The sequence below is a fragment of the Schistocerca piceifrons genome, chromosome X (assembly GCF_021461385.2).
Source record: "Schistocerca piceifrons isolate TAMUIC-IGC-003096 chromosome X, iqSchPice1.1, whole genome shotgun sequence".
Classification (NCBI taxonomy): Eukaryota; Metazoa; Arthropoda; class Insecta; order Orthoptera; family Acrididae; genus Schistocerca; species Schistocerca piceifrons.
Genome location: NC_060149.1, coordinates 188,814,303 through 188,833,464, shown reverse-complemented (window position 1 = coordinate 188,833,464; position 19,162 = coordinate 188,814,303). Strand labels below are relative to the sequence as shown.

The 19,162-nt window shown below is 46.4% G+C and overlaps 1 protein-coding gene across 1 annotated transcript in view; it reads right to left on the bottom strand.

Moving 5' to 3' along the window:
• LOC124721448 (tyrosine-protein phosphatase 99A-like) overlaps positions 1 to 19,162 on the bottom strand; it is a 524,901-nt gene that overhangs the window by 400,863 nt on the left and 104,876 nt on the right. The window lies entirely within an intron of this gene.

The following is a 19,162-nucleotide window of genomic DNA, read 5'->3' as shown; positions in this document are numbered from 1 at the left end:
AGCTACATTCTCGAAGTGTGGACTGTTATTTATTGATGCACTGCTCGTTGTTGTATCTCGGGCCACACATCTTGTTGTACGTTGGTCCATGGCCCAAGGTACAAAACGGTTTTGAATATTTTTGTTTTGCTATCCTATTTGTTTATTTTATTTGTAGGAAAATGCCAAGAAGTAAAATAGGAAAAACCAGGGAAAAAGTGGACAGTGACGCGCTCTCTGAGGCTGCAATGGATGTTTCATCCAATAGAACTAAGGTTACATCTACGGTAAAGAACTACGGACTTTCAAGAAGTCGCGCGGGGTAGGCGCGCGGTCTGGGGCGCCTTGCCACAATTCGCGCGGCTCCTCAGCACAGTCCCTCGAAGAAGAAACAGATCAGGATGATTTTGAAAAGGGAACAGAAATGAAACGAGGAGATTATACTGCGACCTGTCTTGCTGGAAAATGAACATTTCATACTACACTGAAGAGCCAAAGAAACAGGTACATCTGCCTAATAGCGTGTAGGGCCCCCCGCGAGTACGCAGAAGTACCGCAGCACGACGTGGCATGGACTTCACTAATGTATGAAGCAATGTTGGAGGGAATTGACAGCATGAATCCTGCAGGGCTGTCCATAAATCCTATGTGCATGAGGCGGTGGAGATCTCTTCTGAACACCATGTTGCAAGGCATCTTGTATATGCTCAATAATATTCGTATCTGGGGAGTTTGGTGGCCGGAGGAAGTGTTTAAATTCAGAAGAGTGCTCATGGCGTCACTCTGTAGCAATTTTGGACGTGTGGGGTGTCGCATTTTCCTGCTGAAATTGTCCAAGTCCGTCGGAATGCACAGTAGACGTGAATGGATAGATGCTTACGTACGTGTCACCTGTCAGAGTTGTCTCTACACCTATCAGGGATCCTATGTCACTCCATCTGCAAACGCCCCACACCATTACACAGCCTCCACAAGCGTGTACAGTTCCCTGCTGACATGCAGGGTCCATGGATTCATGAGGTTGTCTCCATACCCGTACACGTCCATCCGCTCGACGCAATTTGAAACGAGACTCGTCCGACCAGGCAACATGTTTCCAGTCATCAACAGTCCAATGTTGACGGGCCTAGGCGGAACTTGAAGCTTTGTCTCGTGCAGTCATCAAGGGTACACGAGTGGGCCTTCGGCACCGAAAGCCCATATCGATGATGTTTTGTTGAATTGTTCGCACGCTGACACTTGTTGATGGCCCAGCAGTGAAATCTGCAGCAATGTGCGGGAGGTTTGCACTTCCGTTACGTTGAACGATTCTCTTCAGTCGTCGTTGGTGCCGTTCTTGTAGGATCTTTTCCGACCGCAGCGATGTCGGTGATTTGATGTTTTACCGGATTCCTCATGTTCGCTGTACACTCGTGCAATGGTCGTACGGGAAAATCCCCACTTCATCGCTATCTTGTAGATGCTGTGTCCCATCGCTCGTGCGCCGACTATAGCACCACGTTCAGACTCAGTTGAATTTTGATAACCTGCCATTGTAGCGGCAATAACCGATGTAACTACGCCGGAAACTTGTTGTCTTATATTGGCGCTGCCGACCGCAGCGCCGTATTCTGCCTGTTTTCATATCTCATTATTTGAATACACATGTCTATACCAGGTCCTTTGGCGCTTCAGAGTAATTACGCTATAGAAAACAAAAATTATTTGGCCCGAGGCACAACACCTTCCCCTACACTACCTGATCAAAACTATAAGCACACCTCTATCTGATGCAGAACTGAACTCTGGATGTCACAAGAGGCGGATCCGCTTGTATTGACGTATGTGAAAAGTATTGTGCAGCTAGTAAAGAAGCAGTACCAATAGAATAGGTCAATTATGAGAGCTTAGTGACAAGTCATTGGACGCTACATGAGTAACAAATGCATCAGAGGCATTTCAACCCTTCTAAAGCTGCCCAAGTCGGCTGTTCGTGATATGACTGAAGTGGTTCAGAAAATGGTTCAAATGGCTCTGAGCACTATGGGACTTAACTTCTGAGGTCATCAGTCCCCTAGAACTTAGAACTACTTAAACCTAACTAACCTAATGACATCACACACATCCATGCCCGAGGCAGGATTCGAACCTGCGACCGTAGCGGTCGCGCGGTTCCAGACTGTAGCGCGTAGAACCGCTCGGTCACTCCGGCCGGCTGACTGAAGTGGAAATGTGAAGGAACAACCATACGTAACCAAGACCAAGCAGTCCTCATGTACCGACGGACAGGGACCTCGTCGAGCACTGTAGAGCGTGGCATCAAAGCAGCGAAAGGGATCACTAGTGAGTTCCAAAACGCACCAAAAATGTAGCTAGCAAAATGACTGTTCATAAGGAGTTAAGAAAAAGAATGGGGTACGATGGTGGAGCAGCTCGTCATAGACCACACATTTCTGTATCCAATGCTAAGCGACGCTTGAGGTGGTGTAAACAGGGACGTTACTGACAGTGGGCGACTCTAAATGGCTGATTCTGAGTGACGAATCACACTATACGCTGTAGCAGTCTTATGGAACGGTAAATCTGATGTATGCCTGGAGAATGATACCTGCCATGACGTGCAGTGGCAACAAAAATACGGAGGAGGTGGTGTTACAGGGGGGAGGGGGAGGGGATGTTTTACGTATTTAGAATGTGGTTCCCTTATTGCGCTCAAGAACACTATGGACAGCGCACAGTGGAGGAACAGCTCGGAGACGTCGATTACTTGTATCAGCTTGAAAATGCACCCTGTCATAAAGCAGCAGCTGTGAGGCAATGGCCTGTGGACAATGACATTCGAGAAATGGACTAGCCTGCACAGAGGCCCAAACTGCACCCAGTGGAACACCTCTGTGAAGTGTCAGAACGTCGACTTCGCTCCAGACCGCAGCGTACCTTCTGTATTCGGTTGTCCTCAGTTGAGTTGAATCCATCATAATGGCGAACCGATGACACACCTCATACTAAAGTCCACTAATAGGTGTACAGATACTTTTGATCATACAGTATATGTGCATATACACTGAAGCGCCAAAGAAACTACTATGAGCATGCGTATTCAAATACAGAAATAGTTGAACAGGCAGAATACGGCGCTGCGGTCGGTAACGCCTCTATAAGACAATAGGTGTCTGGCACAGTTGTTAGATCAGTTACTGCCAGTACAATAGCAGCTTATCAAGATTTAAGTGAGTTTGAACGTGGTGTTATAGTCGGCGCACGAGCGGTGGGACGACCATTTCACGAGTGTGCCGTAAATATCAGGAATCCGGTGAAACATCAAATCTCCGACATCGCTGCAGCCGGAAAAAAATCCTGCTCGAACGGGAGCAACAACGACTGAAGAGAATCGTTCAACGTGGCTGAAGTGCAACCCTTCCGTAAATTACTGCAGATTTCAAAAATGGTTCAAATGGCTCTGAGCACTATGGGACTTAACATCTGTGGTCATCAGTCCCCTAGAACTTAGAACTACTTAAACCTAACTAACCTAAGGACATCACACACATCCATGCCAGAGGCAGGATTCGAACCTGCGACCGTAGCAGTCGCGCTGTTCCGGACTGAGCGCCTAGAACCGCTAGACCACCGCGGCCGGCTGCAGATTTCAATGCTGGGCCATCAACAAGTGTCAGCGTACGAGCCATTCAACGAACATCATCGATATGGGCTTTCGGAGCTGAAGGCCCACTCGTGTACCCTTGATGACTGCACGACACATGGCTTTACGCCTCGCCTGGGCCCGTCAACAACGACATTGGACTGTTGATGACTGGAAAAATGTTGCCTGGTCGGACTAGTCTCGTTTCAAATTGTATCGAGCAGATGAATGTTTACGGGTATGGAGACAACCTCACGGGTCCATAGAACCTGCATGTCGGCAGGGGACAGTTCAAGCTGGTGGAGGCTCTGTAATGGTGTGGGGCTTGTGCACTTGGAGTGATACGGGACCCCAGATACGTCTATATACGACTCTGGCAGGTGACACGTACGTAAGCATCCTGTCTGATCACCTGCAGCCATTCATGTCCATCATGCATTCCTACGGACTTGGACAATTCCAGCAGGACAATGCGACACCACACAGGTCCAGGATTGTTACAGAGTGGCTCCAGAAACACTCTTCTGAGCTTAAACACTTTCGATGGCCACCAAACTCCTCAGATATGAACGTTATTGAGCATATCTGAGATGCCTTGCAAGGTGCCGTTAAGAAGAGATCTGTACCCCCTCGTATACTTACAGATTTATGGACAGCCCTGCAGGATTCGTGGCGTCAATCCCTCGAACACTACTTCAGACATTAGTCGAGTCCATGCCACGTCGTGTTGCCGCACTTCTGCGTGCTCGCGGGGGGCCCTACACGGTATTAGGTGCAGGGTGTTTCAAATATGACTGGTATATTTGAAACGGCAATAAAAACTAAACGAGCAGCGATAGAAATACACCGTTTGTTGCAATATGCTTGGGACAACAGTACATTTTCAGGCACACAAACTTTCGAAATTACAGTAGTTACAATTTTCAACAACAGATGGCGCTGCAAGTGATGTGAAAGATATAGAAGACAACGCAGTCTGTGGTTGCGCCATTCTGTACGTCGTCTTTCTGCTGTAAGCGTGTGCTGTTCACAACGTGCAAGTGTGCTGTAGACAACATGGTTTATTCCTTAGAACAGAGGATTTTTCTGGTGTTGGAATTCCACCACCTAGAACACAGTGTTGTTGCAACAAGACGAAGTTTTCAACGGAGGTTTAATGTAACCAAAGGACCGAAAAGCGATACAATAAAGGATCTGTTTGAAAAATTTCAATGGACTGGGAACGTGACGGATGAACGTGCTGGAAAGGTAGGGCGACCGCGTACGGCAACCACAGAGGGCAACGCGCAGCTAGTGCAGCAGGTGATCCAACAGCGGCCTCGGGTTTCCGTTCGCCGTGTTGCAGCTGCGGTCCAAATGACGCCAACGTCCACGTATCGTCTCATGCGCCAGAGTTTACACCTCTATCCATACAAAATTCAAACGCGGCAACCCCTCAGCGCCGCTACCATTGCTGCACGAGAGACATTCGCTAACGATATAGTGCACAGGATTGATGACGGCGATATGCATGTGGGCAGCATTTGGTTTACTGACGAAGCTTATTTTTACCTGGACGGCTTCGTCAATAAACAGAACTGGCGCATATGGGGAACCGAAAAGCCCCATGTTGCAGTCCCATCGTCCCTGCATCCTCAAAAAGTACTGGTCTGGGCCGCCATTTCTTCCAAAGGAATCATTGGCCCATTTTTCAGATCTGAAACGATTACTGCATCACGCTATCTGGACATTCTTCGTGAATTTGTGGCGGTACAAACTGCCCTAGACGACACTGCGAACACCTCGTGGTTTATGCAAGATGGTGCCCGGCAACATCGCACAACCGACGTCTTTAATTTCCTGAATGAATATTTCGATGATCGTGTGATTGCTTTGGGCTATCCGAAACATACAGGAGGCGGCGTGGATTGGCCTCCCTATTCGCCAGACATGAACCCCTGTGACTTCTTTCTGTGGGGACACTTGAAAGACCAGGTGTACCGCCAGAATCCAGAAACAATTGAACAGCTGAAGCAGTACATCTCATCTGCATGTGAAGCCATTCCGCCAGACACGTTGTCAAAGGTTTCGGGTAATTTCATTCAGAGACTACGCCATATTATTGCTACGCATGGTGGATATGGGGAAAATATCGTACTATAGAGTTTCCCAGACCGCAGCGCCATCTGTTGTTGAAAATTGTAACTACTGTAATTTCGAAAGTTTGTCTGCCTGAAAATGTACTGTTGTCCCAAGCATATTGCAACAAACGGTGTATTTCTATCGCTGCTCGTTTAGTTTTTATTGCCGTTTCAAATATACCGGTCATTTTTGAAACACCCTGTAGGTGTACCAGTTCCTTTGGCTCTTCACTGTAAAACCATGAATGTGACGTTAATTGTAGCCGTCGTCCGCTTGTTTTACAGCGTCATTAGGATGGAAGTAGTTCTGCAACCTCGAGAAGTGAAAAGTCCTACATCGTAAAGTGTGTTAATTGGTACCACATCGCCGTCATATGTTTCCCTTCGAAATCCTCAACTCCTCGTCGGCAAAGAACCACGCATGCGTATCGATTATACCCGTGTACAACATCGCAGTCGATACAGTTTAAAGACCGTTCACGCTCGTACATCGAATAGAATATTCAGATCAATGACCTTTAAGTCGTAAATATCCCGAATGTAAGCAACATCTCTTACCTTCTACGTACATTAAATTAACCATTCCTTTAAATCTGCCGAGTGCGGCATAGGATACGTTTACAGTAACGTCATTATTATTTGCTATCGCAGACGAACTTGATTATACTGAGACCTTAATCAGCTATACAGAAATGTATCACACTGGTTAATTTTGATAGTGAAAGAAAATACTAATTCCTGTCCGAATAACTATATACTACCTACGAAGTTACATATTTTCTAGTAGTCTATTTTTTAAATAAAAGAGAGATAAGTAGCTTCTAGCTATATTTTACTTAAATGCATTGTATTCGTTGACATACACTGAAAAGCCGATTCGGAAGTACAAGTCTGCGCTTTAAAGCCACGAAGTAGCGAGGAACGTTAGAGCGTACAAGTTTGCTTACGAACTTCAGACACTGCACACCGCTTGCTTCAGTAAAGTATTACGCAATGCGAGGAACTTTCATTATTGGTCGGTGTAGCGTGTGTGGAAAATTTGTAGGTGAAAAAATGCCAGGAACGCGTTTCAAATCTGCGGGAGTTGCATCTTGCTACTCCAATATCGCGGCGTAATATTCCATTACTACAGGTCGTGACCCCAGCTTGCAAACGGAACTTGAACAAGCAAACTTCCTCGGCGAACTAGTCAAGCTGGAAAAATGTTTTCCGGTCTTATCTTATTGCTCAGCTTTCTTAGCACTATAGCTGTTTAAATTTACAAGTTCATTCTCCTGTCTAGTACTGCCAGTGCACGCCTCGGGAAGCAGACAGCTAAAAAAACGGAATAAACTGCAAAGTTTATTGTAGAATGAACATCTAATCTCCTGCAGAATTCTGTGTCGAGAGGTAAAAGACGCCTCAGAACATAAGGAACGGTAACTCTATAACGGTACTAGAAGACAGTCCTCAAAAAGCAACATTACAGAAGAGCCTAGGCGAAATGATTTTATTAAAATACACTGTCTCAACAGATTCGAAAATGTTTATTGTTCTCCATTAATTTTATCTGGCTGAGTTGAGTTAGAGGATATTCGCATCTGACGAATAATGTGAATTTCATCCACGATTTGCAAACACAAAAAAGTTGTCCCGTCGGTGCACAAGTTTCTTTTTTTTCCACTTTCAACTGATTTCGACGCTTAAACACTGAAATATTTACATTGTTCGTTTGGAATTTCGCTCGCGATGCACGAAACTTTTGAGAAAGAACACATTCCTACTTTTTTTAAATTACGTTAAGGCATTCCTGTATCCGTTTAATTATCACAGATTAGCTAAGAGTTTATGTTGCATTTATCGCTGTGATAGCGACAAATACGCTGCCTCCGTGGCTGGGACTTCAACGCACGTTTTTACGGTGATGCTTCATCCTGAAATGTTCAGGCGTATCGAGAAGCTGAATTCTTAAGTGTAATTTATGTTAACTGTCGACTGAATTATTTTTTTTTTAGCTTGGAATCTAGGTTTCTTAGTAACAAATCCAGCAGCGCACATCTGAATTGCTGTCTTGTCTTGCTTTAATCCGATCTGATTCGGAGAGCAAGTACTCAAGAACAATCCGCAGAAGCGTTCTGTCTACTTTTCCACAACTGCCCTAATAAACCTTAAACTGTCATTAGCCTCCCCTGAAACTGTTCTTAAGTGTTCGTTCTATTTCATCTCGTTCCACAATCTTGCAATTAGGTTATGCAACAGACATGACTGAATCAAGCAGCATACCACTAATTCTACATCGAAGCGCCAAAGAACCTGGTACAGGCATACTTATTCAAATACAGAGATATGTAAATAGGCAGCCTCTGGCGTAGTTGTTAGATCGGCTACTGCTGCTACAATAGCAGGTTATCGGGATTTAAGTGAGTTTGAACGTGGGGTTGCAGTCGGCGCACGAGCCATGGCACAAAGCATCTCAGAGGTAGCGATGAAGTGGGGATTTTCCCGTACGATCATTTCACGAGTGTACCGTGAATATCAGGTATCCGGTAAACCATCAGATCTCCGACTTCGCTGAAGCCGGAAAAAGATCTTGCAAGAACGGGACCAATGACGACTGAAAAGAATCGTTCACTGTGACAGAAGTGCAACCCTTCCGCAATCTGCTGCAGCTGTGCCATCAACAAATGTTGGCGTGCGAACCATTCAACGAAACATCATCGATATGGGCTTTCGGAGCTGAAGGCCCACTCGTGTGCCCTTGATGACTGCATGATACAAAGCTTTATGCCTCGCCTGGGCCCGTCAGCACTGACATTGGACTGTTGATGACTGGAAACATGCTGCCTGGTCGGACAAGTCTCGTTACAGATTGTATCGAGCAGGTGGACGTGTACGGGTATGGAGACAACCACATGAATCCATGGACCCTGCAAGCCAGCAGGGGACTGTTGAAGCTCGTGGAGGCTCTGTAATGGTGTGGGGCGTGTGCAGTTGGAGTTATACGTGATCCTTGATACGTCTAGATACGGCTCTGACAGGTGACACGTACGTAAGCATCCTGTCTGATCACCTGCATCTATTCATGTCCATTCTGCATTCCGACGAACCTGGGCAATTCCGGCAGGACAAACCGACACCCCACATTGCTACAGAGTGGCCCCAGGAAAGGTTTTCTGCGTTTAAACACTTCCGCTGCCCATCAAACTCTCCAGACATGAACATTGAGCATATCTGGGATGCCCTGGAACGTGCTGTTCAGAAGAGATCTCCATCCCCTCGTACTCTCACGGATTCATGGTGTCAGTTCCCTCCAGCACTACTTCATATATTAGTCGAGTCCATGCCACGTCGTGTTGCGGCACTTCTGCGTGCTCGGGGGCCCTACACTATATTAGGTAGGTGTACCAGTTAATTTGGTTCTTCAGTGTATATTGTAATTTTAAAGGAATTTGTCTCCTACCCAGTCTCGTTAGCTTTTTACCCACATTTAAAGGGACCTGCCGTAGAAATCATCCTTTATCACCCTACAGTCACTTCACGACGGCATCTCCCCGTACAGATCAGCAGACAGACTAACTGGCGCCCACCTTGCCACACAAATCGTTTATTTACATGCAGAACAGGAGGGGTCCCATCACATTTCCCTATAACATTATTAATGCTGCCATTTTTCTGTGATTGATCCTCTCGATCCAGGACAACGCATAGGGTTCTCATTCAAAAAGTCATCGAGCCAGTCAGAAATCTGAGAAGACATTCCGCTGCTCGGTCGTTTGTTAACAAGTCCGCAGTGTGTTAAATTGCACACACTATCCTGAAACCTGGGAAATTGGAATGCGCCTGCTCCCAGGATTCGCAAGTAATATTGTGTAAAACAGTATACGCTATGGCTCATACAAGCGATGCTTTCTAAATGCATTCTTAGAGCCAGAAGCTTTTCTGTCTTTATCTGCGAGCTTAGAACATGCTCAAGAATGCTGCAGCAAACCGACTTGAAGCAACTTGATCTACAACATCGCACATGCGTTCTGCCTCCATTCTTGTATACGTACTGAGGTATCCTGCATTCCACTCCAACCGCTTGGGATTGTTCACAGTGCTTGAGATTTGCAGGCTAGAAAAAGGACCAATGTTGCAGTGTACTTCTGTAAAACGGAATTGAATTCCATCAGGACCTGGCGCCTTTCTTTTCTATTTTTTAGGTGGATCTGTTGCTTGCCATCATCGTCAGTGGCTGCTTATCCATTTTTAGAGTTTGTGCAGCGCTCTACCGATGGTATTTCTGCGATATCTTTCTGTGTGACTTATGTTAAATGCCAAATGTAATACTTTTGATTGTGTTTTTGTTGCTTTCTATTTACATACCAGACCTGTTGATTAGTGACAGAATAATAGTAGCAGCTAATGTGGACTGCCCGCAAAAGAACGACTAGTCGTCAAGAATCGAAACTAGTACCGAGTCAGCAACTGAAGGTGCTAGCCAATATACTGCAGCAACAGCAACAGTGGTATATGGCGATAAGGTGAGGGGGAAAATGCAACTGCATATTACAGCTCTGCATAAGCATTCTAGACGTGCCGACAACTACACAACAACAAAGAGTTCTCATTTGACGGTTTAACACCGTGTACTGGGAAAGGGCCAGTGAGACGTATGGCAGTGTTAGAGTAGTGAGGGACGCGCAGCACTAGGCTGTGCAGCATTGCAGTACGAGTACGTAATGCGAATATCCGCTGGCCTCCACTACGGCCGTCGAGCGATAGCCTCTCACTGTTCTCCGATTAGCCAGCGCACTCTTAACGCGAAATAAACTCCCACTCAATGACAGAGACGTTAGCACTGCAAGGAACAACCTAATGTCGGTGAAATTCAGTATACTTACTGTGAATACCATCAGCAGATATGTGAACGATTACTTTTGCCTTCACCTTAAACACATAAAACAGCCTCACAGTGCAAAAGTGTTGCCGCCACGTGACCAGTCTGTCAGGTCTCATAAGGTATATGAAGGACGTGCAATACGTCAGATGGGAGCATCGACACCCCAATGACACATTTAACACCTTTGTGTGAAGGGTGTAATTTAGGGTTCAGGCCGAAGGTGGTTCTGTGATTTTTAGGGGGTGTTTCTAGTACCTCGGGTTGGGCTCATTCGTTCATTTTACAACAGGCATGAACCAGGATGTTTACTTCAAAATTCTCGGTAACCAACTGTTGACCGCCGGCCGGTGTGGCCGATCGGTTCTAGGCGCTACAGTTTGGAACCGCGCGACCGCTCCGGTCGCAGGTTCGAATCCTGCCTCGGGCATGGATGTGTGTGACGTCCTTAGGTTAGTTAGTTTTAAGTAGTTCTAAGTTCTAGGGGACTGATGATCTCAGAAGTTAAGTCCCATAGTGCTCAGATCCATTTGAACCATTTGAACTGTTGACCTTTCTTGTATATTTTGATGATAAGTATACTGTGGACACTCCCGCCTTCAAAGATGACAACAGCCGTTTTCAGAAGTCGTCACACATATCTTCCTGGCTTGACGAACACTCGAGCACCCTACTGCACATTGACTGACCCGCTAAATCACACTGTCGCAAGCCCACAGAAAATACCTGGTAGTACACGGTCCAGGCACATTAATGAGACCACCGCCTATGTTTGAAGTCAGCGTGCAACAACCATTAACAGAGGGCACGTGGCAGCACTAGCTGTCGAGGGTATATAGAGAGTGCCAGGGGGACGCCCCTAACAATGCAATCGTTGTCATAGTGCGGAAACGGAGCGATTCATTCGACGTCCAAAAGGGTACGATGATTGGCTTTCGGTCCAAGGGTGGACGCGTTTGCAAAACGGCTAAAGTCTGCAAACTGTTCGTGTGCCGCCACGGTTAAAGTATACTGTGCAAAATGGCCCTATCCAAAAATCAGCACCAAGCAACTGTGGTGCACGGCAGGCCATTGGCGAGAGCGTTGAACGACGGCTGCAGATGTGTACAGGCGAATAGACGTGCAACTGATGAGCAACTGAGCGCCCAGATCAACCAAGGGGCTACGAAGAGTGCCTTCTTAACGACCATTCAGCAAAAGTTGCTACGTATGGGCCACTGCAGCAGGCGTCTGGTTCATGCACCCTGCTAACTGCTGTTCACCGGTCAGTACTGCAAATGTACGTCCACTGAATGGCGACTGGTGGTCTTTTCAGATAACTGACGTTGGAGAGTACGACTTGAAACGTCTGAAAGCAAACACCTTGCAACGAGGAGGGAGCGTTACGGTCTGGGGAATGTTTTCGTGGCATTTCGTGGGTGATCTCGTCACTCTGGAACGCACAATGGATGTACTCAAGTACGAATCTCTCTTTGAGGACCGTGTCCACCCCTACATGCAGTTTGTTTTTCCTCGGCACAATGGCATCTACCAGCAGGACAATATACCGTGACACGCAGCCCCGAATGCAAAACAAACTCGCCGGATTTTAACCTAATCGAGAATCTGTGGGACCACCTGAATCGCGCTGATCGCGCCACGGGTCCTCATCAGAGAAACCTAGAGCAGCTCACCACGGCACGGGAGTGGGCGTGGCTCCACACCCTTCTCGGTACCTTCCAGAACTTCACTGACTCTCTTCCTGCGCGTTTCGTTCAAAAAATGGTTCAAATGGCTCTGAGCACTATGGGACTTAACATCGATGGTCATCAGTCCCCTAGAACTTAGAACTACTTAAACCTAACTAGCCTAAGGACAGCACACAACACCCAGCCATCACGAGGCAGAGAAAATCCCTGACCCCGCCGGGAATCGAGCCCGGGAACCCGGGCGTGGGAAGCGAGAACGCTACCGCACGACCACGAGATACGGGCTGAGCGTTTCGTGCTGCAAAAGGTAGTTATTAAGGCTTTTGACAGGTGGTCACATTAATGAGACCGGACAGTGTATTTGGAACAGAGTGCGAAAAGTAGCAACGAACTTGCCCGCAAATTGGTAGCTGAACAGGATCTAATCATCAATGAGTGGCTTCAGCTGGATGTGGTCTAGCTAAGGAAATTTGTGGACTCTCTACTTCATCGAACCGAGGCATTATCAAAGCTAAAGCCAGTATCAGAGTCACGTACGCTGGGGTTGTTATTTCGCAGTACAACGACACGTGCACGTGAAGTGGTGTAAGTGGAGGGCAGAATGAGGCAGCGCCAGCAAACGGCGGCGTCCGCGCGTCAGCGGGCCGGTGGTGGGAGGCCAACGGATGTCCACATTACTGTGTGCTCGCCTCGCGTCGCTGCGGCTCTGGCGCGACTCTCCACTGGTGTCCTGTTTAGCCTCCCCCTGCATCTACACCAAATTTACATTTATACTCCGCATCCCGCCTGCAACACGTGGCAACAGACTGTCAGCAAACTGGAGAGTGAGAACCCGACGCCCCATTTTCGTTACCCAACTACGCCACGAGTGACACTAACAGGCTGTTCCGCGAGGAAGTTGTACCACACCATCCGCAGGCTTCGTTTTAAATCAGTAGTTACGCAGTATTACCAAATGAGGAGGATTACGAAATTACGTCTCATTGACAACGACGTTAAGAGACGAAGCACAAGCTCGGCTAGGGATGTTTGATAAAGGAAATGGACTGCGACCTCCGTGGCGGAATCATTCAGGACAATTAACGTTAGAGTAACCGAATGGCACAACACTGAAGCTTCTTACTGAACCGCACATCAATGAGCAAAAAATATATGTCACAATTTATCCCAGTCCATTGACAGAAGATATTCACGGTTGAAGCTCCAGTAGGCTCATTTCCTTCGGCATTCATATCAACTCAGCTTTTGGCACCATTTTATTTGTACCCCTTCGGGCCGGGTAAAGCTGCGGAAAAAAAATTAGTCCTGTCGACGACCATGTCGTTAGGGCCAGCATAAGCTCGGATTGGGGAGAATAGGTAAAGGACGTTGCCCGTGTCATTCTCAAAGGAACTATCCTGGCATTCGCGAGAAGCAATTTGGAGAACCTACGGAAGACAATCTGGAAGGTCGAGAATCTGAACTGCCTTCTTCCCAAAAGCAAGCCCAGCGCCTCACCAGTGCGCCATCGTGCTCGTTTGACGCAGTGCTCACATACTGTAAGTCGTACGTAAAAACAAATTACCTCTACCTCTACAAGAATGAAACAATTTCTTTTAGTTTTACAGATACCACTGACAGTTGAATACGCTTACAGCTTTGTGGCTTCAAAAAACTGTAGGGTAGGCAAATTTCAGAGGTGGTAGTATAGACCAAAACAAGAATAAAAGTCTAACAAACGTGGGCTCTAAACTGCATACCTTAAGAGGTACGAGCTCTTGTTCATCTTGACTACTGTGAAGCACCTTTTTCTACTGAACGAGTGCTCATAGCTCTTAAGGTAAGCATTTTACAGTCCATATTTACTGTACATTTCTTTCTTGTTCTGGTCCACACTACCACCTCTGAAAGTTGCCTACCTTACAATTTTATCAACAACAGTATCGGTACATGTACTCCAGTCAGAGGTATCAGAACGATTTTATCTTATAACTTTCGTCTCGGTCCTGTCAGGTCCAGGGTCCCTCAGCTGAAAGTGGTACATTTACCCTTGTCCATCATCCCTGAAAGTTTGTAACATCATCTCAGAATCACGGTCAATACTAAAAGGAACAGTTTCAGTTTTGTTCCTATGAGACTTGTCGTCTCGCACTCAGCTATAACTGTCCATCTCAACTGACTGCAGCAGCCGCTTGGCAACACTTATTAATTGGGTCTATTATTAGTTTTCTTGTAAACTGATTCCATATTTACAGCAACGTAGTCAGTCTAACTGTTGATGAAATCTTCTCGGGCTTCCATCCGGGTAGCTGCGCCGAATATCCGCGACGTTTCTGGCGAAGATGATGAGAATGACACTCATCGAAACGTCGCGGATTTTCGACGCAGCTACCCGGATGGACGCCCGAGAAGATTTCATCAGCAGTATACACTGGGAAAGCCTACATTCACATAGTAAAAAAAATGTTGTCTCCATTTAGCCACACCAAAGAAAATATTGCTGAATAATGTATTACCAGGTGTCAATGATGCAAAACAACGTATTTCAGCTACTCACCTCGTCGCATTTGCGTAGTTAGTTTCGTCACTGAAATGTCAGGGACTTGATTTCCTTTGGCGTTCATATCACTCTGGCTTTTGATACCATGTTGTTCCCCCTGGCCCGGGAGGAGTAATGGGAGGGAGGGAGGGAGGGAGGGAGGGAGGGAGGGAGGGAGGGAGGGAGGGAGGGAGGGAGGGAGGGAGGGAGGGAGGAAGAAAGAAGCAAACAAGCAAAGCTTAACTTTTAACTTTCCGTTGACGACGGGCTTATTAGAGACGGAGCACAAGCTTAGATTGGAGAAGGTTGGCTAGGGAGATCGGCTGGGTTTATTTTCAAAGGAAGCAAACCGGAATTTTCCTTTCGTGATTTAGGAAACCACGGTAAAGTTAAAACATGATGGTCGGAAAGTGATTTCAACCACCGCACGCCCGCATGCGGGTCCAACTGTGTTACCACTGCGCCCGCTGGCTTGGTGCGTAGTAATAGATTCCAGGGCTTGATTCCAAGATACGACGAAGATGTCGGTCTTAACTACACTTGTAAAGAAAGTTCGATAGTGCTCACTCATAGATAATCTCACTGAACCGGCGGCACGCCGGCCTAAGGAAATGATGGCATTTCGCGGGCAGCACATACTTTCTCAGCTTGAAAGTAATTATAGTAACACCGCCTGAGTTGCAGAAAAATTGACTCATCAATTACAGTGTCGTCAATAACTAACCACGTAAACTAACACGGATTGGTGGATTGCTTTACCTTCTCCTTGAGAGAACTGCTTAACGAAAGCAAGTACCGCGTGGCTTTCACTATGAATATCAAACGGTCTTCTTTCAACCTTCTTTAGTTAAAGGGAGTTCTTATTAATAAGACAATGAACACCGCAGCGTCAGGTTCCTCAGAGCGGCACTCGTTACACAAATTTAATAAGTTATGAATGTGAAGGAGACTGACAAAGATTTGAAACCACCTGAAGTGATTAACGCGTATCGCAAACGGAAAGACAAGAGAAAATGACTACGCAGTTTGGAAGTCAGAGGTGAAGCCGGCGTGGAGAAAAACGACGCAGTCGTAAAGGCGAGGATAAGGAGACGCCGCGATGCGCAACACAAACGAAACGCATTAGCAGCGGCCGGAAGAGCCCAGATAAAGCCGCACCTGCGGGTACACCACCAGATACCACCTCTGCTCTGCTCAAACACCCGCAGTACAGATGTCTGTAGCAGGTGTTCTTATGCGGCACACCTGAGTATCTCTCTCACGAAACTAAATCAACGTTTCCCATAATACTGGTTATCATTTCTGTGGAACACATCCTGAATCACAAGACTTATATGTATTTACGTCTACATATTCAGAGTGTTTCAGAATTACACCAACGAACTTCGGCAGGATATGGAAGGTGTCCTGAGGAACAAAATGAGTACAGGAACACCTGTCCGAAAAATCATCGAACTACGCTACAGAGCGTATAAGTTACAGACGCCAACTCCTGTATCTGTACGTCCTTTGTATATACGAGGCGATCCCGTTAAGATGTTACAAACTTTCAACGATAATGGAGAAGGATAAATGCATCAATTTGAGGTACGGGACACTGCTCCGGAAACGAGAAAGTTATATGCGAAAATCGTTCTGATACCTCTGACAGCAGAATATGTGTACCGGTGCTGTTGTTGCTAAGATTCTAGCGTAGACCACTTTTAGAAGTGGTGGTATGCATCAGAACAAGAAACAGATGTCTGGTAACATGGGCTCTAAAATGCATACCTTAAGACCTATGATCACTTGTTCAGTAGAGAACATGTGTTTCACAGTAGCGAAGATAAAAAACTTGCTCATAGTTCCTCAGGTATACATTTTAGAGCCCATGTATACTAGACTTTTTTTGTTTTGGTCCCTACTACCACTTTTGAAAGGTGCCTACACTACGGTCTTGGCAACAACAGTACCGGTACGTGTATTCCACTGTCAGTGGCATCAGAGTGATTTTCCCTTATAACTTTCGAACACCGAAAGTTTGTAGCATGATCACGGAATCACCCTGAACATCCATATATACATATACAGGCGCTGGCGCCTATAACTTCGACGCTCTGTAGCGTCTTAGGATGACGTTTCCGGATACGGGTTCCTATCCTCATTTTGTTGCTCAGGACACCTTCTACAACCCCTCGAACCCCCAACCAGTGCACGGCACAGGGAACATCGTAACAATATTCCCGAATTTCCGTCGTATTACATTTGCATATTAAGCGAGGAAAAAATGAGTATCTATCTGACTCTGTACGTTCCGTAATCTCTTTTATCTTATTATCGCGAACCCTATGCGAGATATGCGAGGGTGGGAGCAGAACTGTCGCACAGTCTTTGTCCAATACAAGTTCTCTACATTTACCGAACAGCGTTTCGTGAGAACTACGTTGTTTTTTTTCCTAGCATTCCCATTTATGTTCTCCGAGCATTTTTGTTAGACTTTCGCATGCGCTATACTCACCTTTTACGGTCCTAGAAGCGCGTTTCTGAGTTCGTTCGACACCTGTTGTCATGCCTACCAGCTAAGGACTCCAAAGATTGACCGAGCGAGGCAGCGAATTGGTTACCACACTGGAAGCGCATTCGATAGGACGATGGTTCAAATCCGCGTCCGGTCATCCAGATTTAGGTTTTCCGCGATTTCTCTACAACCCTCCAGCCAAATGCCGGGAGTGTTCTTTTGAAAAGGACGCGCTCGATCATGTTTAACGTCCCGTCCACAAACAGGTCATTAGAGACGGAGCGTAAGCTCGGATCGTATAAAGGAAACATTTCGGCATTTGCCGGGAGCGATTTAGGGACAGCACTGAAGACCTAAATCTGGATGGCTGGATATGGATTTGAACCGTCGTCTTCCCCAGTAGGAGCCCAGTGTCTTAACCACATCTAGTAATCCGAGCATGTGTTCTGTCTCTAATGACCACGCTGCCGACGGGGCGTTTTACTCTATTATACTCTAATCTTTCGTCCTTCCTTCCAAACACGGTAACAATACGGGTGAACTGGTCGCACTAGCATCCTGTACGATATTAACTTTACAGATACAAACCACCTCCCCAGAACCCTACAAACAGACCTAAATAGTCCATTCGCGTTCCATAATACAGATTTTACGCGAACGTCCCATTTCACATAATTTCTTAGAATTATCCCTAAAGACTTATCCGATGCGGCGGGCTCAAAATGTTTGCAACTAATTTATAACTCAGATATTACAGTGTCCTTTTTTCATATATCAATTATCCCGTATTTCTCCACATTTAGAGCGGCCAGTTATTACGCCAAGAAATCTCGTTCAAATCTTTCTGTAATCTATTCGTCGGCCGAGCGGTTCTAGGCACTTCAGTCCGGAACCCCGCTGCTGCTACGGTCGCAGGTTCGAATCCTGCCTGGGGCATGGATGTGTGTGATGTCCTTCGGTTAGTTAGGTTTAAGTAGTTCTAGGAGTAGGGGACTGATGACCTCAGATGTTCAGTCCCATAGTGCTTAGAGCCACTTTTTGTAATCGTTTTGATAGCCCAAAGACGATACTTTCCTGTATGCAGTTGTATCGTCAGGGTACAACCTTAGACGGCGGCTATGCCGCGTGGTCTAAGGCGCTGAAGTCATGGACTTTGCGGCTGGTCCCGGCGGAGGTTCGAGTCCTCCCTCGGGGCATGTGTGTGTGTGTGTGTGTGTGTGTGTGTGTGTGTGTGTGTGTGTGTTTGTCCTTAGTGTGAAAGCTTAGGGACTGATGACCTTAGCAGTTAAGTCCCATAAAATTTCACACACATTTGAACAGATTGCGGCTACTCTTAGCTGGTAAATCGTTTGTGTATGCGGGGAACACACGCTTTGTCAGAGGATGTCCAATCTTCCCTTCATTTCTGTGGAACATTCGCCCTCCAGTAAAGCGCACTTTGTTCTGTTAGCTAAATAGTCCTCGAGCCCGTCATACATTTGCGAAGATACTCTGTATGACCGTATCTTGGTACGAAGTCGACATATGTGGTACAGAGTCGAATGTCTTTTCGGAAATCTACGAAGACGGAAGCCACTTGAAAACCTGCATTCAGTGCTTGTAAATTATATGAGTAGCGTATGCAGTATTTCACGAGAGTGGTTTTTCCTGAATCCGTACTGACACTAGAAACATCGTTTAATTTTAATTTTCTGTGTAAATAGCAATGCAGTGTGACGAAATTTGAACGATGTTGTTAATGTACGCTGAAAATTCATCTCGTTCGTCTATATCTATTTGTGTGTGTGTGTGTGTGTGTGTGTGTGTGTGTGTGTGTGTGTGTGTGTGAGAGAGAGAGAGAGAGAGAGAGAGAGTGGTGTCACCGCCAGACACCACACTTG